Source organism: Lissotriton vulgaris, chromosome 7 (genome assembly GCF_964263255.1).
Source record: "Lissotriton vulgaris chromosome 7, aLisVul1.2, whole genome shotgun sequence".
Lineage (NCBI taxonomy): Eukaryota > Metazoa > Chordata > Amphibia > Caudata > Salamandridae > Lissotriton > Lissotriton vulgaris.
In genome coordinates this window covers 1,460,580,156-1,460,592,997 of record NC_141695.1, presented here as the reverse complement: position 1 = coordinate 1,460,592,997, position 12,842 = coordinate 1,460,580,156, and positions in this window count along the sequence as shown.

The window sequence follows — 12,842 nt, the reverse complement described above, 5'->3', positions numbered from 1 at the left end:
AAGAGTCTGTATTTACCATGGATTGAAAGCAGGTGGTAACCAGGTGCAGGCTATAAATAAGGACTCAAAATGCAACAGTGTGACCAGAATGGCGGCATTCTACGTGATAGCAAGGCGGCTACGGCTACAGGAAGCAGAAGAGAGGGTCTGGCTAAGGGAGGAGCAAGTGTACAGGCAGAGGATAACACTAGTTCAACTCACAGAACCAGAGATCCTGCAAAGCTACAGGCTACACCCCCAAAACATCCTGGACTTGATCAGGGACCTTCACCCACTTTTGGAGCAACCCACCCCAAGGGCCCATGCCATCCCACCTCATGTGCAGGTGCTCTGTAGCCTACACCTGCTTGCGTCTGGGAGTTACCAGGGGGTGATTGCTTTGGCAGGTGGGGTGTCTCAGAGCTGCCTGTCCCGTTTTTTCAGTAAGTTCCTTGACACCATGATGCAGAGGTTGCATCATTACATCAGCTTCCCAGACACACACGTGGAACTACTCAAAACCAAGACTGCCTTTTATCAAATAGCACATTTCCTACACGTGATTGGCTGTATTGATGGCACCCACATCCCCATATGCCTACCTATTGCCACAGAGTACATTTACAGGAACAGGAAGTCAACCCACTCCATCAATGTACAGGTAATCTGTGATGCCAACAACATCATCACAGACATTGTGGCCAAGTTCCCAGGAAGTACCCACAACTCCTACATCTTTCAGAACAGTGGGATCTGCACACGGCTGACAGCGGGGGAATTTGGCGAAGGATACTTGCTAGGTAAAAAACGGTGACACACCCTGATAGATATTGGAAATGCATGTGTATGTGCGCATGTGAGTAATGGCTTTCTTCTTCTCAAACAGGGGATAGTGCATATGCCGTCCGCTCATTCATCCTGACACCCTACCTCAACCCTTCAACCCGCAGCCAGAGATGTTATAACCAGGTACACAAATCCACAAGGAACGTCGTGGAGCGCACCTTTGGGCTATTGAAAAGCAGGTTCCGCTGCCTGTGCATGGCAATATTCACCTATAATCTGCTGTAAAATAATTTCAACCTGCGCAATGCTACACACCCTTGCAATGAAGAAAGGCACAGAGGTGGAATTGAGTGACTATGAGGACCACGATGATGAACATGCACTGCCTGACCCAAACACAGCAGGAGTTGCCCCACCAACAGACGGCAGACAGAGAAGAGCAGAGATCATATGGAACTACTTTTGAGTAAGTAAACACAGACAGGTGGAGAATGCACCCAACGTAGTTTAATATTTGGCACTACGCAGGTACTCAAATTCAAAGATTTCCTACAACAATGTCAGCCATGTAATAATGGTAATCCTGTCTCACTTCCCCATTTAAGTTCATGGAGAGTGGTCTGTACAAGTCATTTCCGGGCACGCCTACCAGTGCCAGATGAAAGTGGCTGGCTGTCCTCACTGGGTGTTTGGGGTGTTGTCTCACCATGGCGCCTGCGGCTCCTCCATGTCTCAACTACAGGGGGGCTTGTCATGCTGCTCCTACTGGTGCTTTACTCACTTTCCGGTACATCCGGAGCAGAAGTTTGTGCTGTGTGTGCATGAAGCCGCACCTCTGCAGCACTGGTCACCCTTGCAAGGCCCCTAGACACCTCACTGCTGCTGTGTGATGGTCTCTCTTGCATGTTGATGCAGCGTCTGCAGAGAAGGGATGTGGCTGTGGCCAGGCGGTTCATAGCCTTACTTTGTTGCTGTGCATGTTGTCTGTCCTTGCGCCTTGCTAACCTGTCGTGGTCCAGTTTCCTGCACAGGAGTTGCACTGATTGTGTCATGTCCCACACACCTGTGGCCATCTCCCTCATACCTGATGCCATGGTTTTATTCTCATCTACCAGTGCACTGATGCCCTTCCCTATGTTTCCCATATGTGTATTCAGGGTCCTCATCTGGCATTGCACAGACTGGATGGCCTTCCCCTGCATTCTTTGGATCTTTACCATGGTACCCTCCAGTCCAAGAAAGACAGTGGAACGCTCCACATGTTGTGCATCACTGCTATCTCTGGCCCTGCGGCGTCTGATACCTATACGGCCAGCTTCTGCGCTGGACTGCTGTGTGGCAGCGCTGACTTCCCCAGCCAAGGTTTGAGTGTCTTCACGCTCCATTTTACCAGCTGAAGTTTCCATTTGTACCAGTGGAGCAACTGCATGCCTCCTGCTCTTTTGAGGTGCAGGTGTTGTTTGCGGCAGTGACACAGGCAGTTCAGGTGAGGACAGCAGCAGAGGGGATCCTGCACGTTCTGGGGATGCCTGAAGTTGTGGAGACATTTCAAGGTCTTGGGATGGTGGCAGTGGTGTTTGTGCAACACTGTCCTCTGTGACATTTTCTGCACTTGGGCCTGCCTCCTGGCTGTCATCACTCTGTGATGCTGTGCCTTCCTCCTCCCTGGTACGCCTGCGAGATGTCTCGCCTGTAGACATAAAAGCGTATATTAGCACTGTGCTCATGCCTCACTGCTTCTACAATTAAAAAAATGTCACTTAAACACTGTACATATTGCCTCAGCCTCATTATGACAGATATGTGTTGCCTAACTTCTTCATTGCTGTGCTGTATGACATGGTAGGTTTTTTTAAAATACTACATGCCCCATGATGCATTGCTCCTGTCTAATACTGCCTCTACTGCAGTGGGGTTAAGTTTGCAACTTAGGGAAAAGGGAAGGTGATGGTGTGGGGGTGATTGCTGTGCATGCATCTTACCTTTTCTTGCGGCAGCTCTGGTTGAGCCGTCTGCATCTCCCAGTCCACAGACGCTCTCTGGTTCAATGGTGGCCCCACCAACTCCTCCAGCTAAGTCAGGGATGGTGCACGGTTCTTCCCTCCTCCAGTTTTGTTTGCCTCTTTGTGGAGCACTGCTATTTTCTTCTTGGTAATGCTCCTCTTTTTCAGGTCGTCTATATCCCTTGGAGTCACTCCTACAGCATTCACCTTAGTCTGTATTTCCAGCCAAATCTTTTTTTACAGATTCAGCCACAGTCAGGGACAGCTTGCCAAACAATTTCTGGTGTTCTTTTACCACCTCCTCCACAAGGACTTGCAGCTCCATGGTGCTAAATTTAAGTTTTCTCTTCCTCTCTGTAGCTTCTTTTTCACTGCTGCTTGCCATTTTCACACTTTAAAAGCACAAATAAAGTTTTCCTGTGGCTCAGTGACTCTGCTCTGCTTGCTCTCCCTCTCCAGCAGCTTCTGATTACTTCCACCTGTGTGGACTTGGGCAGTTCCTGGTTGGGAGGGGGTGGGTGGTAGCAGCTGATTGGCTGACTACTAGGTTTCACTTTTTTCCCTTTCCGATTCGGTATTTTACCGAATCGGTATTTCCCATTCATTCCTATGGGCCTTTTGGCCGATAGGAATGAATGGGAAATACCGATTCGGTAAATACTGAATCGGTAAAAACTGATTCGGTAAATTCCGATTGACAAATACCGAATTTTACTGAATCGGTAAAAATTACAGATTTTTTACCTACATCCAGAATACCGATTCTAAAATACCGATTCGGTAAAATTCGGTAATTTAGAATCGGTATTTTTGGATTACCTACATCTAGCCCCAAATTCCCACATTGCTTAATTTTGATTCTTCAACAGATTATGCACATATTGCATAGATACCTCGAGATAAATAAGTATCTAGTTGTATCAGTAAACCTTTTGTATTGTTTTTTGTTATGATGGTTACATTTGTTGTAAACTTTGTCAGTTTGGAAAATATTATGATGTTCAGAAAAATAACATGCTTTTTTGATTTTTGTTATAAAAACCTTTGTATAGCCTATAATATAGAAACGTTAACTTTGTCTTGAAAATAAACCAAAATCAATATAGCTTCTGTGTTTATCAGGCTTGTTGCACGAAAAATGCCCTATCCTTGTAGAAGACAATTTTGTGTTTCTTAAAAGTCACAGTTGCTATTTTCCAATTTGCTAAATGCGAGTACTTTTTCGCAATGAGCAAATTGGAGCTTCAATCTGCAAAGGTCACATAAGAATTATTTGATCATGTAACAAACAGTAAATACATGCTAGTGAGCACATTGCCGGAGAAGGAGAGCTAAGACAGAGCAGGCATTTGGAGAAGTCATTAACTAGTTTAATTACCATCCATACACTTCCTATATAATCGTTTTAGCTAAAAATAGCGTCCTAAAATTTCCTACAATATTAAATCAAGGTTTAAATACCTTTCATACATGATTTGTTTTCATGAACTACGTCCTTTGGGGGAATGTATACATAAATATATAAGGGCTAATGTAAAAGCTTTTTAATTCTGGCAAACAAATGCCAACTTGTTTATATAAACTAAAAATACTTTTACATTTTAATGCAGATATAAATTCTCTGCAATATGTGGAAGCAGAAAGATACATTGAGCCTGAATCAATGTGCCAGTTTTGGGTGAAAGAAGCATACCATTACCTGTACCCATCTCACCTGTCTGAGCCATCCAATGTACCTGTCCTTGGTGCTGTACAGTGTGACTAAAAGACCACACCACTATGCTAAGTCTCTGCCCGTCATCTTACATCGAAATGCAGGCACAGACTCACGAAGTTCATAAAAGCTGCCAAGCATTCTAATGGAGATGTGCCAATTTCTCGTTCATTTCATGCACTGGAGTCATCTGTCTCTTAGTTAAAAAAAACAACTGCAAATAATTTGAAGACAAATTAGTAATAGTAATTAGTAACACGGTTGGCGCCCTAAATGCTATCATGGGGGGTGGTTATAAAAATAACCTCTGCAAGGGAAAAAATGTTTGGCCACTTTGCTACACTTTGTGGTCGTTTGCAGGACGACCCCATCAGTAATACATGAAAACAAATACCATCTATTTTCTAGAATTGACCGTTTTTGTCATAGTTTGGAAAGGCTTCAAATTCACCGCCATATTATCCTGATTTACAGCCAACAAGGTTGAAATGGTTCACTACAGTGGTGAGGTAAATTAAACAATTGAAGGAGCTACAGACAGCTCACGAGGCAACTGGTGGGCTGACATCAGCTCCAGAAAGTGAGGAGGCTGCTCGCCTGTGAGTGTCGGTGCTGCTTATTCAATGGGTGAGACACACATGGGGGCAGAAGCAGAGAGTGACAAATGGTGCAGAGGAAGACAAATGGAAGCTTACATTAGTTACAGGAAAAAAGTACTGGGGCTTATTTACAAGCCCCTTACGCTGCCCGTGTGTCACCTTTCCCCGTATTAAAAGTGACGCACCGGAGACGCAAGGGGTTTGTAAATAAGTTTTATGTGCATTGTATGTGAATTAACGTAACCAGTAAGTTCATTAGTTTCATTGTTCAATAAAAGAAATATATTTTTCGCAGAAAATTCTTGCTGTTTAATTTGGTACCTGTGAATAAACATGAAATATAGTTAATCTCAAAATTAAATCGAGTCTGTTTTGTATTTATTCCTTTTAGAATTGAAATTTTATTTTCTTTATAGCTTTTATTTGTTTTATTTGAGAGGTTTTACATAGCGCTGGCTGGACCCGTGGGTATCAGAGCGCTTTACAAGAGTGTTGCTTGTTAAAGAGAAGACAGTTGTTCGGTAGAATAAAAACATAGACTTGAGGATAAAGCAGAAAAACATTCAACATAAGTAAAAAAAAGTGTCAATTTTTACAGAACAAACAGTTTTACAATAGGATACTGACCTAGACGTCAAGGAGTAAAAAAAGGCAATATAAATTAACATGAGTGCAAAAGTGCTATTTACATGGGGTGGGATTATCAAGAAATGCTTTTTTGGCATAGGAACAGTATAAAACTAACAGGAGATAAACTATATGTGTCAAGGTTCTCAGGCGAAACTGTTTTGGAGCATTGACAAATGCTCTGGGGCAGATTTACAAGCCCCATGCGCCACTGGTGCATCACGTTACGTGACGCACCGGTGGCACAGCCTGCTAAGGGATATTTACAAGCACAGGTAAAGTCACCCTGCGTGACTTAACCTGTGCTTGTAAATATCGCCCCTGTTCACTCAACACTCTGCGTGTTAGGGGCGGGACATGGGTGTTGCTGTGGGTGTTCCCACGCAACACCCATGTCCACTAATGCATTTCCAGATTTACGAGAAATCGTAAACCTAAAAATGCGTCAGTTTGCTGCGCCACCATAGGGGTGGTGTAGCCAAGCTAAAGAGGAGAAATGTTTTCATTTCTCCTTGTTTTTTCCTATTTCAATGCGTGCTGCATTCTATAGCACGCATTAAAAGCGGAAAATGCCTGCAGTGATTGCTTTTGTGCAAGAACGGACCCCTTCCTCACAAAAGGAATCTCTCCATGGCGCAGGCATCCTTGCACCATGGTGCAAGGGTGCCTACGCGGCGCATAACAGCTGTTTCTGCGCCAGCGCAGGGGAGAGCACAGGAATGCGACATATCATTGTAGATATGTCGTATTCCTGTGCTCTGAAAGTGCAGCAGCGTGGCACAGCCAAAGGGCTTGCGGTGGCGCGCTGCAGCACTTTTTTGTAGATCTGCCCCTCTGTATACAGCTCTTCGTTGAGTGGAGGGGAGGCGACAGAGAACGGGGCTGGTTGGCGAGGGAGAAGGAAACTTCTTCATCTTTGTTTATTTAGAGCATTCTCCTTATTTCTATAGTGCGAAATACAGCACAACACACTATAATTTTGAAAGAAGTTTCAGGAAAATACTGGTGTGCTCGTCCACTTTTATAAGTACTTCCAAACTCACCCTTTCACAGGCCAAACGGCCAAATGTACTGTCCACTCCTGAGAGTGCCATTTTGTGGTCTATGTTGGATCCACTTTCCTTAGTTTTTGTAGATGCATGTAAGGTGCCAAAATCCAAAGGCAAGTTGCATAAGTCATGTCATCTACAAAAAGGGCAAACTTTAAAAAAAAAAGCTTTCTTCTGTTAATACACTTTTTTACCATATAGCACAGAACCTGAACATGTGTAGGGATGGAATGGCTACTCCAGGTGATTCTTCCTAAAAGTGGAAATCTTACTTCCATATCTAATATGACCTTCCTGCTAAATCTGTATATAGGATAGATCTCTTCCTTTTCCTGCCCAAACAGTGTAACACGCTCTGTGAAATATACTCATATCTCCTCCTCCTTCGCTGCTGGGCTGCCAAAATCCACCTACTCCTTTCCATCATCACAAACAGAACCGCCATTTTGAAAAGCTATGTGGAATTCTGAGTCTCTTTTTATAGGTTGCACCTGACTACCGCCTGCTTCCACTTTTTTTTTTTTAATTTTTTTTATTATACTTCAGTTCACACACATTATACATTCCACATTTTGTTAACTTTACAAACAGAACTTCATTATGATAATACAGCACATGCAATTTACAGAGAAAAAAAAGAATATGAAAACAGAAAATTATAACCACCCCATTATACATTTCATTATTCGTAAGCCTCAAAAGAAAAAAAAAATGTTTAGACCGGGATCAGAATTTAAACAAAATCCTGATCATGTTCATATTACCCTATACCTTCCCTCCAACGAGATAAAGGCTCCCAAATTCTTATTCCTCTGGCTCTCCCTGTCTTACCCTTCCTAGCATAAATAGGTTTCTTCAAATTGTATGCAGCTATTACATTAGCCAACCAAATTTGCATCGTCGGGTGGATCCTGTCGAGCCAAGCGCTTGCTAACGTTAATCTGTAGACTGCCATAGCTAAGAACATAAAGTCAGTGTTGTAAATAGAATGAAGTAGGCAGCAGGACACGTCTTCTTGTAGATAGGTTGTATTTATTAAGTTACTAAGAATAAGTTAAGAAGTTAAGACACAGAGCAGAAGTACCCCACAGCTGACCAGACCAACTGCCAGGGCTAGGGCCAGGGCTAGAATCCAAACACTCCAGATGGAACACAGCTAGGTAAGAGGATAGAAACACAGAGAAAGGACTAAGGAAGCTAAGAAGCAAAGTATGAAAGTACAACATATCTTCCCCCCTACAAACAACACATAAGAAAACCTCAAACACGTAAGAAGATAAAGCATGGAAAACAGAGAAAAGAACGTATAACACTAAGGAGATAAAAGACTTCCAGAACAAGGAGAGAAGAATCAGGATCAAGAAGTGAAATAAGATGAAGATCCCTATAACCACCTTCCCCCCTTCAACAGACAAAAATGAAGAGTCAGACCACTCTCTACTTTCCATCAATGTGGCCACCAAAGACAGAAAAAGAAAGTTCACTTTCTCAAACAAAAATTGTCCATCGCAGATATTCGCTGCATAGAAGATACAACAGTTCTGGAAGGATACCCCCGAAGAAAATATGGATCTTGACTTCTTTCAGACCAAAAAGTTGGTTCAGAACCAGGTGTGCAGGTTCTGGGTCTATCCTTCGGGTTAAGAGCCTCAGATTGTTTTTAGGCTTCCAAATCCTTAAATTTCATTACACAGACTCTAGAGCTTCATGAACCACAGTCATGAACCCTGCCGGAGTTGAAACTCACTTCATTCTCTCCTGGTACAGGTTGTGGGAGTCTTCTCCACCACCGGTCCTGGGACGACGTCTGTCCACTCCCGGTACTCCTACCCCGGTCCTGGGACATCCTATGTCCTCTCCCGGTACTTTCCAGTCCAGAGACTCTTCTGTCCCCACCAATCTCTTGGTTTAACGGGTCCTGGAATTTTATTTGTCCTTTACCAGTCTAGGGACATCTTCTTGTCCCCACCCAACTCTTGGTTTAGCGGGTCCTGGAATTTGCTTCATTTTCTACCAGTCCAGGGACATCTTCTTGTCCCCACCCAACTCTTGGTTTAGCGGGTCCTGGAATTTGCTTCACTCTCTACCAGTCTAGGGACATCTTCTTGTCCCCACCCAACTCTTGGTTTAGCGGGTCCAGGAATTTGCTTCACTCTCTATTCAAATCACTCAGTATTTCAAAGATTCATGGCAATTTGACAGTTCAGTTACTTGACAGATTAACCTTAGTTGGCACAACATTCCTGTTAAGACGTCTTCTTTAAATTTCAATGCCAGTCACAGCTTTATGTTAAATATTCCTGTTAAATATCTGTATTACTCAGAGTTGATTAAATGTTAATTTCACGCGTTTGCACAGTCTCTTATCACATTTTCACGTTACTCACAGTTGCTAATAGTAATTTTCACGCGTTACTCAGGATTGACTTGCAGCTTGACTTGATGATTTTCTTCTGACTTGCGGTTGCTTTTTCCACGCGTTTCACAGTACTAACTTGCGACTTCTTGGTTGATTTTCCTTGAAATTGCTTCTCCTCTTGTTTCTTGTCGCAGTTAGGTGGGTTCTTTTTAGTGAGGTACTGCTCTGGTCTTTTTCTTCGGTCTGCTTCTGGTCTGGTCAGCTTCAAGCGTCGCCAAATGTTGTAAATAAAATTAAGTAAGTAGCAGGACACGTCTTCTGGTAGTTAGGTTGTATTTATTAAGTTACTAAGAATAAGTTAAGAAGTTAAGACACAGAGCAGTAGTTCCCCACAGCTGACCAGACCAACTGCCAGTAGTAGAATCCGCTACCAGTCCAGGACTGTGTGTGGACTGTGTTTTAAAGAACAATTGCCTCCTTAGACAACACCTTGAATCCACAGTTTTTAACTGTTGCACAGAAACATCTCTTCTTATCGAATTAGGACTGATTCTCTTTTTTCCCTTCTGCAAGTAACTCTTCCAGGTCTGTCTTTGAGCTCCTCTCTGTGAAACGCAGGAATCAAAATAGATACTGTTGTGATACTGAGCTAAACGCACAAATCATGAAGGCTTTCCTACAGTATTGTACTTCCTTGTTACACTTCACTTGTACCGCATAAGATTTGTTCCGGCTTTGGAATGCAGAACAACAGTGTGACCTCCCATTCCTCATGAAATGAAAAGAAACCACAGATAAAATACCATAAATATCCACAAGATGGCACTGTTAGCAAAGGATTAATAGGCTTGCATTTGACTCGTTTGTGCTTGGACACATGACAGGTCTCTCTGCTCTAAAGAAATGACTATGCTCAGCGTATGGGAACTGTCACTACTCAAGATTTCTTTGCCTGTTAACAGACGTGACATTCATGTCCAAAGCAAGTCGAAATAACCAAATAATAACCCACATTTCATTCAAGCCGCTTGCGCTTCTATCTCAATCATCGATCTATGCAGGCAGGCTTGTAATGGCAAAGTGAAGAGAGTACCTTAAAGATGTGCGAAAGGCAGCCCTCCTTTCTCTCAGTCTATTCGACGTTGCAATCATGTCCGAATCTGTCAGTTTCCTTTTACACAAAATGGCCGCTTTACGTATTACGTGAAGACGTACTGAAAGGATCTCGGGCCAAGCACTGGTAACCAAGCAACGAGGAGGAGTCTTGGAGAGTCATAACCTGTGACACGCTGACTCTCCGCAAGCACGAACGGACATTCTACTACGTCATCAGTATGAAGATGACAGCGCAGAGTGAGGGGATCACTCTGCCCAACGGCGGAAAGGCAGACTCCAGTGAATTATCTAGCACAGCGCAGGGTAGGAATTCTCACCTGTAATAAGTTATCCCTCATGCCTTGCCGTTTGTTGCTGTAGCGTCCCTTTTGTCCTTATTCTCTTTCTGCTCTTCAAAGGGAAAATACTTGACAAATTTAAAAGCGTTACCAAGTTTTAACAGTCTCTTCAAGTAGTTTGTCGCTTCTGCTTATTTACACATGCTGATAAATCATCATTTCAAATTTTCCTTCAAATTTCTTCAATTTTCCTTAGAGCAGAGGCAGGGTAACTCATTTAAATGTCTCAGCTACTCACAGTTGCTTAAAGTTGATTTTCAAGCGTTTCACAGGGTTTACTTGCGGCTTGTTTTGCTGAATTTCTCTTGTAACTTGCGGCTAATTTCTTCAGACTTTCTTGCGTACGCCGGTTTAAAACTTTTCCTCTTGTTTCTTGCCGCAGTTAGGTGGGTTCTTTTTAGTGAGGTACTGCTCTGGTCTTCCTGGTCTTTTCCTTCGGTCTGCCTCTGGCCTGGTCAGCTTCAAGCGTCGCCAAATGTTGTAAATAGAATGAAGTAGGCAGCAGGACACGTCTTCTTGTAGATAGGTTGTATTTATTAAGTTACTAAGAATAAGTTAAGAAGTTAAGACACAGAGCAGAAGTACCCCACAGCTGACCAGACCAACTGCCAGGGCTAGAATCCAAACACTCCAGATGGAACACAGCTAGGTAAGAGGATAGAAACACAGAGAAAGGACTAAGGAAGCTAAGAAGCAAAGTATGAAAGTACAACAGTCAGCCTGTGCATAATCACTTCCTTCTGATCCAATTCCCAACAGGATCCAATTGGGAGTTAAGGTTATCTGTATCCCTAATGATCTGTCCAAAAACCCCTCTATGTCTTTAATTAAAGTGTGAATTTGAGGACAGGTGGCGAACATATGAACAATATCTGCATCAGAGGAATTACACCTGGGGCAAGTCGTCCTCTCAGAGCCCCCCCATTTAGCAATCCTAGCTGGTGCGTAGTAGAGTGAATATAAAGTCTTATAATGCTGGGATTGCAGGGGTGCTGAACACAGGATAGTACGGCCCAGATCCGATGACTCCTTGAAGGCTTCAGGCTCAGCCCCTATTTTCTCTATCCACTTACTACTGTATTTAACCATATCATCCGGCTTACCGCTTACTAAAAACGCATACGCTGACCTAACCGTGGACTGGCCACCACTAATTATATTGTCCAGAAAATCGTTGCAATTATACCCTGCCAGACCCCCCTGTTTATTGCTCAAAAAACTCCTAACCTGTAGATACTTTAAAAAAATCTCTTTTATCTACACCATACTTACTTAAAAGGTCCCCAAACTGCATTATTCCCTCATAGTTCCTTAAGTCACCTATCTGTCTAATTCCTTTAACCTCCCAAGCAGCCACTACTGAATCAGAAAAGATTTCTGGAGGAAAGGATTTATTATTATATAATTTAATATACCTGTTGTATCTCCCCAGACCCAACTTTTTCAAAAAGGCTTTCCATATTTTAAGGGCAGCACTAATAGTCTTCGATTGATTCCTTCTAAAATGACCTAACTCAGTATAATATAAGAAACAATTTTCTGCCTCTTGTCCTAGTATTACTGCATACATTTCTGTGGACATAGTTGTGATCTTCTGTAGCTGACCACCCCCTCCAATCAATCCCTGCATATATTGCAATGCAGCGGCTAAATAATACAGCCTAAAATCCGGCGCGCCCCAGCCCCCTCTTTCTCTTGATAGAGACATAAATCAATACGCCCTTCGAGTTCTTCCGTGAGCCCAAATAAACCTATTTAAAATGCCTTCAAGAATATTAAACCATTTGGCCTCAAAAGAAAGGGGAATTGTTCTGAATAAATAAAGAAACCTAGGTAGAATCATCATTTTCAAAACATTAGTACACCCCACCAAAGACAAATGCAAATTATTCATCCTTACTAAATCTTTTTTAACTTTAGCCAATAACGGAACCATATTAATCTCAACCGCAGTATCTAAGTTTGCAGACATTAAAATCCCTAAATATGTTGCAGACCTAACCACCCTGTTGTCAGTACTCATAGTGAAATGGTTCCTAACAATTTGTGTCTTAGATTTATTTAAACTATAACCTGAGACTTGGCCAAACAAATGAGCTTCTATTTCCACCCCCTGATAGCTCTGTGAAATATACTCATATCTCCTCCTCCGCTGCTGGGCTGCCAAAATCCACCTTCTCCTTTCCATCATCACAAACAGAACCGCCATTTTGAAAAGCTATGTGGAATTCTGAGTCTCTTTTTATAGGTTGCACCTGACTACCGCCTGCTT